The sequence below is a fragment of the Equus caballus genome, chromosome 12 (genome assembly GCF_041296265.1).
Source record: "Equus caballus isolate H_3958 breed thoroughbred chromosome 12, TB-T2T, whole genome shotgun sequence".
In the NCBI taxonomy this organism is placed as follows: Eukaryota; Metazoa; Chordata; class Mammalia; order Perissodactyla; family Equidae; genus Equus; species Equus caballus.
The window spans coordinates 12,423,134-12,439,239 of NC_091695.1; the positions used below are offsets into that span (position 1 = coordinate 12,423,134).

The window sequence follows — 16,106 nt, forward strand, 5'->3', positions numbered from 1 at the left end:
TAAAAAGAATGGGCTGTTTGCAGTAGAGTAGTCAGTCATTCTGTGAGCATTTTGGTGAACTCTCAAACACATTGAAAAAATTCAAAGTTGCTAATAAGTGGAGGTGAAGCGCTGTGTCTGATCTTGTAATCCGGACTCCGGAGCGTGGGGTGTCTGCGGTCTGAGGGCCAGAGGGGGTCTGTCTGAAGCTGTAGGCTTGGCCATCTCTCACAGTCATGTTCTAGTTAGAATTGGGCTAAAAAGCTCTTAATATAAAGCTCTCACTTTTGTTGTCAGCATCAATGGATATTAACTTATAACCTCCCCCACCCTAAACTTCAGAAAACAGAAGTCTGGAAATTCCAAGTTGAGCCACCAGCTCACGACCTCCTGCCTCACGCGAGCATGGGTGTGACATGGGATTGGGGGCGGGGGGGGTGGGGATGACGTGGCCACAGGGCTGGCGCCTTGGTGGTTCCCTTTAGACATAGAAGTTCCACTGCACACACAAGTTCCTCTTCTGGGGCCTTTGTGTGGCTCTGACCCTCCCGAATTGGTTATTACTAATGTTCTTTGGTTCTGGTCATTAATGGCTTTCTTGGGGGATCCCTTGCAGCGTGTGGGCATTTGAGGGACCTGTTTGAGGCTCCTGAATTCCAGTTGTTGGCTCCAGCATTCTCAGTTGTTGTTGTTACTTTCTTTAAAGGACGCATTATAAGAGGTGGTGGTTTAGTCCACTGTTCTTTCCTTTGGGGTCAGAAGAACCCCGACTGACCATCTTGTTGGATAGCATTTGCCCTTTGCCACCAAATGCTGCCCCGGGTATGATCTGGCACGTGAGCCTTTCCTCTCCCTGTCTGTGCTTGGTTAGTCATTGCCCCCATCCAGGACATCTTTGTGGGGACAGGTGACCCCAGGAAACTGCTCAGTTGTTGGTATCTCTGGTCAGAGACCCCTGTGCTGCCCCATCTCTCAGCCTCCCCAGTGGCTCTGCCTTGCGATACCTTGTCAGGTGGCAGCTCCACAGCGTATGGCAGGGATGGCTGTTATGGTTCAGAAGATGTTTCTGCTTTGCTGACCTGTCTCGCATGTAGTTTGCGTTTATGACGTACAGACACTGAAGCGCTCCAAACCCTTTATGTATGTAATCCAGCATCGTTTTCACCAAAATCTTGGGAGGCAGATGTTTTAATGCCCCCACTTTATAGCCTGAGAAACAGAGGCTTGGATCGAGTACATCAGTGTCCAGGCTCGTGCCGCCGATGGTGGAGGGCTGAGTCCTCCCTGAAGGAGCATAGTTCCCCTTTGGAATTAACTTCACTCAGTCCCGAGGCAGGAGTTTTATTGTAAGGCCCCCTCAGCTTTCTCCTCGTAAGCTTTCTAGTTATGGTAGGGCCTGTCAACTTTGGGGCTAGTGACGTTTGGGGCCAGATCATCCCTTGTCGTGGGGGCTGTCCTGGGCATTTAGGATGAGTCGCAGCATCTCTGGCTTCTACCGTTAGATGCCAGGAGCACCTTCCCCCTACCCACACCCCACCTCGCCTTGCTCTGTCGTGACAACCAGAAACGTCTCCAGACGTTGCCAAGTGTCCCCTGAGGGGACAAAGTTGCACCCGACTGAGAACCACTGAGTGATGGCAACCATTTCAAACCTGATCCAGGGTGCTCAGTGTATAGAGACGGAAGAAGGGAGAAGTTTAAAATCGGGACTATCTTAGAAAACTCCGAACTGCTCTTTAGCTACAGGCCTCTCTGTGGGAAGACAGACTGACAGTGGGCTTTATGTGGAGATAACCTTTCACAATGAAAATTAAATTATGCTGCGTGTCTCTCAGAGGCCCCATTAGGAAGCCCCCTTAAAATGTTTTGTCTTTATGCACTGGAAACTTGGGAAAAAATCATAGTCTTAGATTTAGTGAAGTGTGTGATTAAAAGTGCTTTTTGTTGAAAAGAACCAGGTGAAAACAAGAAGGGCCACCTTTGAGTCTTCTGACACGTGGAGACTATACCATGCATGGAACATTCCAGAACTTTCTCCAGTGCCCCCAGTGAACTCGCCTCTCAGGTTTCATCGCCGCTCCAGTCAATGGTTTGAGAAAGGCGAGTTTTGTGGTGTGTGTACTCAAGCCCGTCTGAGTTTGTTTTCACACACGTGGCCGGTAAGCCCGTCACGTTTTGTCAAACGTGATTTCTTTTCCTTAACGTAGAGTTCCTGTTTGTTCACACATTCATCCCTCTCAGCGCTTAAGTGCCTACAGGCTGTATTTGGAACCTCAGAGCATTTATTCGGAGAGTTCATTAAACCTTAGAGCGTGTAATTTGCCGAAATGCCTTGTACCGAGAAAATCCAATTTATAAAAACCTCAAAAAGAACAGAAAATTAGAGAACACTTTTTCCTTTTCGGATAATACAGTCAGATTATAAATCCATTTCTTGGATTCTCTGAAACAGCGTTCCCTCCTGTTATGTCATAAATGCGGGTCAGTTGCAACATCCCTTTACACACGCTTTTTCATCAACACGTCTAAGCCGAGGGGCGGGGCGCCCCTTTTCTGTGGCAGACAGCCTTTGTGGGGGCCTGCTCGTGGGCTTAGGTTTAGTACATCTCGTGAGAGTGGCTGGTTTTCAGGCAATAGCTCACTTGTCAGTCTTGGTAACTCTAACAGAAGAGTTTGGCAAAAGTGCCTGGTGAACATTTCTACCTTCTTGTAGTACAAAGATAGCCCCTTTAGGGTGACAGAGAATTAACTCATGACATCTTTTTCTCCCATAGTATCTGCTATTTTTATTTCCAGGGCTTAACTCCCCCTCCGATAATAAAAGTAGTAATAATAGCTGTGCCATTCAGAGTCCTTGCTATGGTTAGTAGTTATTAACTAGTTATTAACTAGGAGAAGTGAAACACCTGGTACAGGGTCACATCGCAGGTGAGACAGAGCTGGAATTGCAACCTGCACTTACCCACGAGGCTTTCCCGCCTCCGACGGTCATTGTAGACACAGAACTGGGGAGACAAAGGAAACTATAAAGAGGAAATAAAAATCCCCTAATCCACTATCTAGAGATCAACATTGTTAACATTTTACCATATTTCCTTATGACTTTATCCCCCAGAAATCATACATTATAAAACTTTTCATATCGCACATCTAATTTTTGGTGTCTTGCCTGTCTCAGTGTCGTAGGTGAGCACTTTCTCATGTTGATCGTTGTTCTTTTAAAGCACCAGGTTTGTTAGCTGCGTGATATTCCAGTGTCCCTGGTAATCCGTTTTATTTAACTCTTCTGTTGTTGAGCTTTTAGTTGTTTCTGATAATTCAGTTTCATAAAGGGCTGTCACTGTGGGGCTGCTCTGCTGCTCGGGAGGTGTGTGTGTAGGAGTGTGCACATGCGCGTGTGTGGACGTGTGTGCTCACACTGGCTCACAGCATCAAGGCCGTGTGATGGGCCATTGCAATCCAGGCTTGAGCTGGAAGATTCTTACATTTGACTTCCAGGCCAAGCTGCCTGTGGTTTTCTTTCTTTCTTTCTTTTTGGTTTAGAGGAAGTCGCTTGCTCACATTTTCCCCCCTCCATGGCATAAGGAAAATGGCGTTTCTGATGATTGTGTTTATCTGTAAATGTGGAAAAACCTGCTCCTGTTTTCCAGGTCACGGTGAGGTGGTCTCCGCTGCACGGCCAGAATCAATGTGCTAACAGTAACTAAGAGCAGTTGGGCACTGACTCAGCCCGCCACTGACCTAACTGCTTTGCATAACAAGTTTCGTTTACTCTTCACATCAGCCCGGCAAGGAAGATGCAGCATCATTCCTATGTTACGAAGGAGGAGACCCAGGCGCGTGCCAAGGGGCGGGGCTGGATTTAAGGCTGGGCTCATGCCCAGGGCTCCTCTGCTACTTTGTGCCTCTTCCGCCACACCGTCCTGGGTCCTGCCCTTGGTACCCTGTGTGGTTGACATCTGGGGGTGATTTTGCCCCCCATGGGACATTTGGCAATGTCAGGAGACATTTTTGTTTGTAGCCGTATTTCATTTATTTATTTTAATTAAGATATAATTGTCATATAACATTATGTTATGGTTTATGTTTACATATACAGTTTCAGATGTACAGCATAATGATTTGCTACTTTTATACGTTGTGAAATGATCACCACAAATGTCTAGTTATCATCTATCATCACCCATAGTTATAACTTCTTTTTCTTGTAATGAGAACTTTCAAGATCTATTCTCTTAGCAGCTTTCAAACATGCAACACAGTATTGTTAACTGTAGTCACCATGCTCTGCAGTACTTCCCCAGGACTTACTTATTTTATAACTGGAAGTTTGTACCTTTTTTTTTGACTTTTCAATCCCTCTTTAGTGCCTTTTACATATTGTCTATGCATTATGTACACTTTCCCAGGGAAATCATAAAATGTCATTGTAATTACTGTATTTTCGACTTGGCAAGAAGGCTTTCCTTTTGTGACAGTCATATCTTCAGATAGCTGGCTTTTTTTAATTGTGTTCATAATAGTTTACAACACTGTGAAGTTTCGGTTGTACGTTATTCCTTGGCTGTCGTCATATAGGTGCTCCCCTTCTCCCCCTGTGCCCTCCCCACTGCCCCTTCCCCCGGTAACCGCTGAACTGTTCTCTTTGTCCGTGTGTCTGTCTTCCTCATATGAGTGAAATCACCTGGTGTTTGTCTTTCTCTGTCTGGCTTATTTCACTTAGCATAATACCTCCAGGTCCATCCATGTTGTTGCGAATGGGCCGATTTTGTCTTTTTTCTGGCTGAGTAGTACTCCGTTGCATATCTACACCACATCTTCTCTATCCAGTCATCAGTCAGTGGGCACTTGGGTTGTTTTCAGGAGACATTTTTTTTTTTAAGATTTTATTTTTCCTTTTTCCCCCCAAAGCCCCCCTGGTACATAGTTGCATATTTTCAGTTGTGGGTCCTTCCAGTTGTGGCATGTGGGACACTGCCTCAGCATGGCTTGATGAGCGGTGCCATGTCCGCACCCAGGATCTGAACCATCGAAACACTGGGCCGCCGAAGTGGAGTGCACGACCTCTACCACTCGGCCGCGGGGCCGGCCCCCAGGAGACATTTTTGATGTCATGACTGTAGAGCAGAGGATTCCAATGGTGCTATTGGGATCTAATGGGTAGAGGCCAGGGATACTGGTAAGAACCCCACAATGCACAGGACGCTTCCTCACGACGATGAGTTACGCAACCCCAGATGCCAGCGTTACAGAGCTTGAGAAGCCCAGCTGTAAAGGGAGACAGCGAAGAAAACACAGGCTTCTGGAGAGGCAGCCAGGAGGGCGTGGAAGTAAGTGGGCCTGGGAATGAGACCTCTTCTTACCTTGATCCTCTTGGACAAATTACACAAACTTTTTGAGACTCAGCTTCCTCATCTGAAAGTCGGGAAATGATGCCTCTCTGACATTTGCAGCTTGGGGTTCCGGAGTCAGACTTCCTTTGATGGTAGTTCCCTCTGTGACTCTGAGCAGGTTACTGTAACTTGGCTAAGCCTCAGTTTTCTCTTCTGTTACATAGGCAGATAATTGTCATACCAGAATGTGACAGTGAGAGCGGAGTGCATGACATGCAAGCTGGGACAGAGTGAGGACTCAGAGGATGTTAGTGTCTTGAGAATGAGCACAGTAGTGATGCTCGTCTCTAGCCAAGGATGAAGGCAAAGTATCTGTGCTTCCTGAGGGCAGCGTTTTGTCTTGCTCTGTTCTCTCTCAGGTGTCTAGAACTCAGGTGTCTACACATCGGTAGGTTGCCCCTAGATCCCGTCAGGGTGGGGCTGGGTTTAGAAAGATGTGAGAGAGCACGTCTAAAGTGATGCTTGGCTTGGTATATTTTCTTGTTCTACAACGTAATAAAGTCATGATTCAACTGTGAGTGTGCGCTGGGAGCAGAGATGGACAATTTTCAGGTTCTTGAAATGTGGGAATATGGTTCCCTTGGGGCAGGCACTGACCTCTCTCTCATTAATCAAGATCTTTTCCCTGCCAGGGCTTCAGGAAATGCTGGCCATCCTCTGGAGCCCAGCGGTGGCCTCACCCCCTTCTGGCTTCAGCCTGGAAGAATGGTGGAGGGCCTCACCATTCTAGCTCTTGGGTCAGTGCCAGAGCTGTGACGGTGAGGCCCCCTGGCACCTCCCAACCCACTTGACAAAGGCTTGTACCCTCTGGGTGGAGGAGCCTCTGAGGCCAGGCGAGGCTGTAGATCTCACGCGTCTGCATCCCTTCATTGATCCTTCTGGGGGTGTGGTGATTTGATCATTGGGAGCCTAGATCTTAAAGGGTGGGAGGTGGGACAGGGGCCTCAGGGCATGGAGAAGAGCCTGGGGGAATATCAAGCTGCTTACCCACGAGGGCTGGCTCTGCTTTACTGTCATCATCAATGAAATGTCCTTCATGTGCCCCCCAGGTAACCTGGAAGTGGTCCCCCAAATCTTACAGTGCAGTAAAGACTTGGCAGAATTGTAGAAACTAGTGGTGGCTGAGCAGCTGTGCCATCTCACATCACTTTTTATACGATGCCCGGGCCACCAGCCTACAGGGGCCTGGCAGCCACATAAACAAGGGAAGTGGGCTGAGGGCACTGGTATTGACTTGGAGGGGTCAAGCCCTCAGAAGGTGGCCACCATTCCGCCCCAGCCCTTGTTGTCATGTGAGAATGTGGCTCAGCGTTGCCAGAACTTCTGAGCCCCACCCCCAAGAGAAGCAGGAAATTCTATTTTTACGGGAAATACTCTCTTTTAGAAAGCCTCTAGCATGTGTCTGGCGTGTGGTGGGCACTCAGCAGATACCCCTCCCGCGTGTTCAGGACGTGCCATTTATGGACTGTGGATTCTTTTGGTGGCAGTGGACTGCGTTTTTGCCTTGCTGAATGCCTGCAAGCTTTTGAGGCAGCAGTGGTTCTTGGAGTCTGAGAAGTCCCAAATCTCCTGTCAGATCTCTGAGGTTAATGCGTAGTCAACCTCTTGCTTTGCTTTCTTGGCCTCTGTTCCCCTCCCCCTGCTCCCCTGACCAGTGTGACAGTCACATCCTCTGTAGAATGTTTCTGGTGAATTCTGGCCTTGGGAGGCTTGAGGGCTGGTCTCATGATGGACATGTGAGAAACAGTGCCACCCCCCAACCCCAAATCCTTGGAAGGGCCCCTGGGCTCCATACGTCAAGGGTCAAGGCGGGTTAGCTTCCAAGGCGTGCTGACAGATGCACCTCCTGTCATTCCACGTGCTGGCCTGGGGGCATAAGGGTTCCATTCCACCAGCAGGTCATCAGGGTCAGGTAATGAAGGTAGGTCCCTGAAGTCAGGTCCACAAAAGGCCACTGGGGCCAGCGTGTCTCTGGTCCGTGGTGTCGATCTCAGGATCCCACAGGACACTGCTAACTTGCTTGGCTCAGCTCAGCCGGTGCTGGGAACAGTACGAAGCGTTGAAGACGCCATGCATTTCCATCCAAGGCACCTCTGATCCCTTTCCAGGCATTGGGAGAATGTTTTTCCAGCTCGGTTACTTGCTGGCACGCATGGGGCAATATACAAGGTGTTCTCGGAGAAGCTGGAGCTGGATGTTGACTTTTGCTCCCTGGGATGTGTTCTGGGGAGGAAGTGGGTTTTTGGGTTGTGGTGGGTATAGGATGTGGTCTGGCTGATTAGTATCACACACTGTGGATGAAGTTAAGAAGAATCGGGGAGCTTTTTTTCCCTTTTGTACTTTTGGGCTGAGGTGCCTCAAGGAGCTTCATGTATCAGAGAGGTGCCCTTGGTTCTGTGTGTCTTTTTCACATTTGTATAGAAGTTAGAAACACCCAGCTGGCTTTATTTTATGCAGTCAATATGTTTCTGGCAAATAACCAGTAAGACCTGAGTTCAGTTCCTGCCTTTGACACTTAGTAGTTGTGTGAGCTCCAGCCAGAAGACTTACCCTTGCTCTCTGGGGTTTCAGATTCCCCAGTGTAAAATGGGGACGAAACTCATAGACTGTTGGAAGGTTGCAGTGATTTACTGCATGTAAAGCACTGAGTGTACAGTTCCTGGCACAGAGTGTTCAGTAATGGTGGTTATTATCCTAATGATTACATTGGCAGCTTGTATGATGATGATAATGGTGATGATGACAGTTATTGAGGGCTTACTGTGTGTCAGTTATTCTTCCAAGTACTTTGCATCAATTAACTCATTTAATCCTCACAATAACCCAGTGAGGTAGGCACTCTTATAATCTCTGTGTTATAGATGATAAAACTCAGGCACAGAGAGGTTAAGTAACTTGCTCGAGGTCACCCAGCTCAGAAATAGAAAAAGAGCGTGGACTTTAGAATCGAAAGACCTGGGTGGCGTGCTTGCCTGTCACCTCCTGATGGTGTGGTCTATTTCGAAGTCCTTAACTCTCTGAGTTGCCTTCTCAGCTGGAGAATGTGCTCGTCATACAGGCTCCCCTCCCTTCCCCCGCCCTTCATTGCCTGGTGTGGTGCTTACTTGTGAGGGCTTGCTTGGTGATAGGTGCTGAGGACTCATTTGCTGATTAACTGCCGAGGTAAGGGGCTTATTATGATGTTCCAGTGATCTGTAAAACTCTGGACAAAAGGCATAGTTATTTTAAATGCCCCAAGGTGCTTATTGTTGGGGTTTACACAACACACTTGTTTTTTAGATTTTGAACCACTTAAAAAGGTAGAGATCAAAATATCAGCATTATTACTGATAAAGGCTTGTTTGGAGGATGTGGCTTAGGTGTGGAACGGCATGGATTTCCTGATAGGAACCCGGTATTCGGCGTCCCCACCCAGTCACGGGCAGCCTTGAGCACCCAGAGGCCTCCTCACAAAGGATGGCGAGGTGGTGGCAGCAGCCTCTGTAGGGCTTCTGGGTGGAGAAGCAGACCACCACCGTGAGATCCCTTCTGCGCTGGGGAGAGCTGCGGACTGGGGGGAGAAGCAGAAGGAAGCCAGGAGTTTTGAAGGAAATCTTTCTTTTTAGAAACCAGAAGTAGGGAAGAAACATTCTGGCCACAATTACTATTTAAAGAAATATTCTCTTTCCCCTCCAGAACAAAAAACCACCACCAGTCATGGTTCTACCCAGTTTCCCAGTTCATGGCTGCTTCATCCTTCCACTTGCTCACGCCTGAAACCTTTGAATCATCCTTGACTTCGCTCCCTCTAACCCTGTATTTATTCACCTGCCTGTCTTTGGGCTCAACCCTCAAAGCAGAGCCAGAGTCCCACCACTTCTCACACCTCCCTGGCTACTGCATGGGTCCGAGCCACCGTTGTTTCTCACCTGGGTTATTGCAGGGGCCTCCTCACTGGTCTCCCTACTTCTGCTGTTGTCTCTTTTCAGTCTATTCTCAACAAGGCTACCAGAAGGAGCCTTTTTAAAAACTGAAGTTGGGGGCCGGCCTGGTGGGGCAGCAGTTAAGTGCGCACGTTCCGCTTCGGCGGCCTGGGATTCGCAGGTTTGGATCCCGGGTGCGGACATGGTACCGCTTGGCAAGCTATGCTGTGGCAGGCATCCCACATATAAAGTAGAGGAAGATGGGCACGGATGTGAGCTCAGAGCCAGTCTTCCTCAGCAAAAAGAGGAGGATTGGCCGCAGTTAGCTCAGGGCTAATCTTCCTCAAAACAAAACAAAACAAACAAAAAACCCTGAAGTCGGATCATGTCCCTCCTGTGCTCCAAACCCTGCAGTGATTTCCCTTTTCAACCAGAGGAAAAGGCCAGGTCCTCACAAAGGCGTGGACGTCTTTCCCCGCCACTCCCTCACCTCTTCTCCTCCCTGCTTCAGCTCTGCCCCTCTGCACAGCCGCACACAAGGCAGCTACTGTCACAGCTCCATCATACAGGTGAGGAAATGGAGGCAAAGACGCAGAAGTAACTGACCCAAGCTGATGCAGCTGGTACCTGGTGAAGCTGAGTTCTCGCCCAGCATCAGCTCCAAGAGTCCGTTCTTAACACTGCTCCTTCTGCCTCCACTAGCACAAACCCGAGTCACAGCCACACCATCAAACCCAGTTTTGATTGGGGCCAAACAGGAGCTTGGAGCATGGTCAGTGGGGCGCTCTATAGTCAAGGAGTTCTGGAAAGCCTTCTCTGCGGAAGGGATGTTTTGTAAAGTGAAGACGACTCGGTCAATGGAATGGTTGCCCCCGAATTAGCATGCTTTTGGGTTAACTATAATACATCAGACTTCCAAAAGTGGAGACACGCCTATTCTTTTTTTCTCTCTGGGTCTGGGAAGTAGATTTCTGCTATTAATAAAATTTAAAGTGACTGAGCCCTGGGATTACTGAGAATTCAAGAGGTGGAGGAACGAAACAATGTTCGAACGCAGTTTTATCTTTTGAAAAACATTTTTGAGAAGTGCCGTTTATAACCAGGAAGCCAGCTTCGTGAAAACTCTCTTTCCCATTAAAGTGTGTATGGTGTGCTGTAAACAAAGATTGAGCTCCTGTGAGCTACTTTTTCAAAACTTATAGAAGCTATTTTTTAAAAAAGGATCCAAACTCATGTTGCCACACAAACAACAAAATAGACCAGCGTGTTCCAAGGGCAAACATTTGCTTTATCCACCCACAAACTTGGAGAGATGCAATTTGAAGGAGAAGTCGGAAGCCTGGGAGGTAATGCCAGATTCTTTCCGGGGCTCCTGTTAATTTTAGTAAGTCTGGAAGAAGCTCTTAAGCTTTTGAATGTTTTTATTAAAACCACCACCTCGACAAATTTGTTGGAAAAAGTGTTGCTGTCGAGATTCCTTGGAGTCTGTATTCCTTGAGCGACTGGGAGCTCCCGGCCTTTGAACAGGGAAAACGTCTTCCACCCAGCCTCTCCTCCTCATCCCCGCTTTTCCAGAATAATGTACAGCAAAGGAGTGTTTAAGTCCTAGGTGACTAGTGGCTTCTTAGGGAACCTGCAAAGGGAGAGGCTGCCATTGCTCCGCTTTTCCAAGGAGCCCTCCTCTGTGGACTGTCTGGGGTCCATCCTGGCTCCACCCCTGCGGTCGACTCTGCTGGTTTCCTTCTCAATTCCCAGTTTCCTTGTCTCCTTCCTAATTGAAGTCTACTTCTCCCAGTGTTACTCACACATGGGAGTGGCCACATGACCCCGTCCTGGCAAATGGTTGCACTTGTTGCCATCACTGGGTGGGGGTCCCAGGAAAGCCCTGTGTGTGTGTGTGTGTGTGTGTGTGTGTGTGTGTGTGTGTGGCGGGGGGTTGACTCTGTTTGGTCTTCAGCTGTGTCCTTCTGATAGGAGTGTGGATGCTGTACTTGGTGGAGCTGCTGTAACGCTGCTGCCGCTGCTAATAATAATAAGTACTAACCCAGCACGTCTGAGTGTCAAGCACTTTTGGAGCCCCTTTTATCAACTCCATTGAGATGGGTAATATAATGATTTCCGTCAGATAGATGAGGAGGCTGATGCTGAGGAAGGATGATGGACCCTCCCAGGACCTCACACTGAGGAAGTGGCAGAGCGGGGACCCCGGTATCCATCACTTTTCCATTAAGCTGCCTGTCACCAACATACAAGTCCTGTCCCAAAGGATGTGAGCAGGCAGGAGCCTTGAGTAGCTGTCAGTGTCCTGGGCTGCCAGCCTCTGGAGTACTTGTGATTTGAGAAAAATGAATCCCTGCTTGTTCCCAAGGGCCGAATCCTTCAGAAAACTGATGGAAACGCTGTGTGTTGTGTGACTTTGGACGTGTCCCTTAACCTTTCCTTGCCTTGGTCTTCTCGTCTGTAAAATGGGGCTAATAATGGTGCCAACTTGTTTAGGGAAGTGCCTGGCGTATACGCATGCTCCGTTGTTATTGTTATATCATCATCAACAGCATTGGCAGTGAATTCAACACCTGTTGCTCTCCTACTCCGTACCAAGCTCAGTGACAGGGAGACAGAGCAGCTTGCAAGGGATGACAAGGTGCCGGGGGAGCACTGAGAAAGAAGGGTAAATATTCAACAATAAGACAGCTTGTCCTTGGGCAGCTTAGCTCCTGAAGCACTTTCTCGTATATTTTCCAGTGTAATCACCCCCTCCACGCCAGCCTGGCAGCAGGCACATCGCTAGGTAGGGTTCTTCCTTAACACCACGGGGCTGAGATCGGATCCTGGGCAGGTTGTCTGTGTCTATCCGTCTGTGTCTCCACCCCGATGGATGCAGGAGCAATGGGGCAGGTCGAATTCTAGGCTACTAGCTGTGCAGAAATCGGAGCCAGATTTACAGTAAGAGCAGATTGACGGGCATGAATGAGGGCGTGGCGGGGGGAAATATCTTAAATGTCATTTCAGTTGTAAAAACCAGAGAACTGATGCCTTTGTTTAAAAATCCGGCTTGGGAGAAAGCCCCACGAGGAGAGAGGTTTTTGTCAATTTTGTCTGCTGCTCTAAAAGAGGGACTGGCACTTAGTAGGTGCTCAGAAAATATTTGTTGAATGAGTAAGGAAAGGAAATTGGCCTTCCTTGCTCAGTTCTCATAGAAAATTCTGGTGTTCACATAAAGGGCAGTGTCCTGGACAGCCTGCCTGAGGGTGGCTCTTTGTGATCTCAGCAGTCTTCCCTGATGGAGGGAAGTGCACATTTTTTAGCTACTTTTGCTCTGACTGATACACTTGGCTGCCTAACAAAAAGCCAGAGAAGAACCAAGATTTTTAGCATCATTCAAAATGCTTGCCATTCCTCTTGCTTTGCGAAATCGTGAGCTAGTTATTTCGAGTTCACGTAAAGGTCAGAACTTGATCTCCAGGAAGGAGGTTCCCCTTGGTTTATGCTAGGGGAACTTTTTCCCCCTCTCTGTTTATTTTACCCGAAGACTTCTGTTTTTCTCCCAAGCTAAAATCTGGCATTTGTTGTAGAAAGTTCTCAGCTTATGTGTGTTTTTTCAAAAAAAGAGCTCATGTTTTGGCTTTCGTTGGGATCCTCAGCGAATTTTTTCCTGCCTAACAGTTGATTTTCTGCTCCTTGAAAGGCCAGCTCTTACGTGGGTGCTGAAGTTCGCTTTCAGTTTTAGAGGTGACTGAAAAATCCTTTTCCTAGCGCTTCTAAGTGCTGTTCCCAGCTGTGTTTCTTTCTGCTTTTAGCTGATATGTGGGGCAGGGTCTCTCAAAACACGTGGGCTCTTCTCCCCAGCCCTCCACCCCTTTTGTTTTTAATGACTGTGAGACAAGTGGGCTCTCTTTCTCCTCCCTGTGTAATTTTCGGGGGGAGCTGGTGAAGGCCTTTAGGACCTGGCATTGTCGCAGCCCCTCCCCTGGGAACTGGAGGTCTCGTCCCCTCAGAGCTGGGTTAGTTCAGAAAGTGAGAAGGGTTGGCACTTGTTCGGAGGGGAGGAACCTGTAGAGGCTGAAGGATGAGGCCCAGGGCATCTGTGGCTGCAGGGTCAGCCCGCCGTGGCCCAGGCGCCTCCCAGGCGTGGTCTGGTCGGGCGAGGCTGCCCAAGCCCTTCCTGCTTCTTCAGGATCCTCAGAATGTTTTCCTACTGAGCCAGGGATGGAGAATAAACCTCACTAGTCAGCCAGTTGAAAAGAGGAGCTGGGGAAGGCGTTCTCCCCGGCCCTGGTGGGACTGAGACCTGTCCTCCTGGGAGTGGGCGCCCCTCTCGGGACCCCATGCCCTGCTCTGCATTCGTCTTGTCTTCCTTCTCTCTGCCTGGTCCCCATCAGTTTTTTCCCATTACATAGATTTGCATTTACAAGTTTGGAAACGTCTGCAAGTGTTTTTCCTGTTTGTAAATTGTGTATCTTCCTGTTTGTAAATTGTGTATCTTTAAAAGCTTTAAAGCTTTTAAAGGAAGTGTCTTTCTGTGATGCTGTGACCTATTTGTATAGCACGTTACAGATTACAAAGCGCTTCCATGCTTCTCTGTTATAAACAGTAACAATGGCAGATACTTAGGTAGTCCTTGCTACGACCCTGACTGTGTTCCTAGCTTAGCCTTGCACCACCCTGCTGTGCCATGATCACCCCGTTATTCAAGGGGAGAACTAAGGCAGAGAGAGGTTCAATGATACTCCTAAGGCCACATATTTGCCAAATGGAGGGCAGAGATTTGAACCCAGGCAGGTGAGCTCCAGAATCCTGGTGTTTAACCATCTACCCTATTGGCCTTCATATTAGCAAGGATTTGGACATGTCACATGAATTTCTCAAAAATGAAAATCCTTCTCTTAAAAAAATCAAAGGTGGGGCTGGCCTGGTGGCATAGTGGTTAAGTTTGTGCACTCTGCTTTGGGGGCCCAGGCTTCACAGGTTCGGATCCTGGGTGCGGACCTATATACTTCTCATCAAGCCATGCCGTGGCAGCGTCTTGTATACAAAATAGAGGAAGACTGGCACAGATGTTAGCTTAGGGCCAATCTTCCTCAAGCAAAGAGAGGAGGGTTGGCAACAGATGTTAGCTCTGTGCCAATCTTCCTCAAGCAAAAAGAGGAGGGTTGGCAACAGATGTTAGCTCTGCGCCAATCTTCCTCACCAAAAAAAAAAAAAAAAAGATAATACCACAGGAAGAACTTAAATAATACAGATGTGTAAAAGCAGAAAGCAGAACCCTCCCTCTCCACCCACCCCCAATGCTCTGAGGTAGAACAAACTGTTGACAGGGATGTCCTTACAGACTATTCATTTGAAGTCCTTGTGTATTTTATACATTAAGTATCATAACATATATAATTAGATTAATGGGCCCCCAGGGTCGTCCTGCGGGTGGTGGGACGGAAGCTAGAGTGTTCAGTCTACTCCAGGGCGCACAGCGATGCTGAGGAAGAACCTGGGCTTGAACCCAGATCTCCTCTCTCCACTAGAACCTACTTCCTGGGAGCTCATCAGGAACTGTTTTTTTTTTTTTTTTTTTTTTGAGTAAGATTAGCCCTGAGCTAACATCTGCTGCCAATCCTCCTCTTTTTGCTGAGGAAGACTGGCCCTGACCTAACATCCGTGCCCATCTCCCTCTACTTTATATGTGGGACGCCTACATGGCTTGCCAAGCACTGTCATGTCCGCACCCGGGATCTGAACCAGCGAACCCCGGGCCGCGGAAGTGGAACGTGCACACTTAACCGCTGCGCCACCGGGCCGGCCCCAGGAACTGGTTTTATATGAATCCTCCAGCTGTATTGTTGACAGATGGTCTTCGACATAGTTGTCGGCACCTTCCAGGGTCATAATTAAAAAGGAAGGAGGCTTCAGGCAAAGGCAGAATAATGCAAATCTTCAGTTTCGGTTTAGAAAATCTGAAACTTGCGGTGGGGATATAGAAGAATAAGGAAGTAGAATGATTCTCTTTTTCCCTCTGTCTTCTTTCTCTGTTCCAGAAAGAGAAGGGATTAGGAGGCCTTTCCTGTGATAAAACCAGCCCCTCCCCCTCCCCCAGGGCAATTACAGAGCCTCCTGCCTGGAACCGTCCTCACCAGCCTGGAGGTGACACCACTCTACAAACAATGAGGGGAAGGAAAGGAAAGCAATGCATTTGCCAATGGCGCGGATGACTTCCTCAATGCAAGAATCGCTTGTACTCAGAAAATCCCTACTTGCAGGGCCCCCGCTAGGACGTTCACGTATGATTTGCTTTCACTCCCCCGTATCCTATTGCCCAGGAAAGAAAATTTCAGGCTGTAGGGTTGAGCCTCTGATTGTAAGTTCCTCTGGACCTTTGAAGGGGACTTTATCCTAGGAAACCTCTCTCTTTTTCTGGATTTGACTGGTCAGGCAACAGCAATTATCCAAACCGCAGCTCTTCACCAAGAGGCGAACTACAGGAAAAAGAAATCTGAACAGGCAGAGAAAATAGAGGTCCCCCAAAGCCTGCATTGATGTTTTCCTCAGAGGGGAATCTTTTAATTCACGGTTTAAAGACTGGTCCAATAAATGTAGTTCTTTTGCTTTCCTATCCCACAGCAGATAAGGAGGAAATTAGAAGGAATAGGAGAAGCCTACAGAATAAGAATGGATAGCCATGGTGGAGACGGGAGGAACTGGCAAAAGGAGAAGCGCGTGCTTGAACACGTCTGTAGCCCCTGGGACCCTTAGGTGCTTGGTTTCTGAGGAGAGTGCAGAAGGCTCACATCTCAACATGTCTGGGAAACATTAATCCAGCAGAGTATATACAGGCTGCTAAAAA

At 48.2% G+C, this 16,106-nt stretch overlaps 1 protein-coding gene and 1 non-coding gene across 2 annotated transcripts in view; both read left to right on the forward strand.

The window, feature by feature from the left end:
- LOC111771846 (receptor-type tyrosine-protein phosphatase eta-like) overlaps positions 1–16,106 on the forward strand; it is a 146,192-nt gene that overhangs the window by 53,502 nt on the left and 76,584 nt on the right. The window lies entirely within an intron of this gene.
- MIR9114 (microRNA mir-9114) lies at positions 6,070–6,158 on the forward strand. Its single transcript, NR_128144.1, has one exon. It is a non-coding gene; the product is annotated as a microRNA mir-9114 (primary transcript).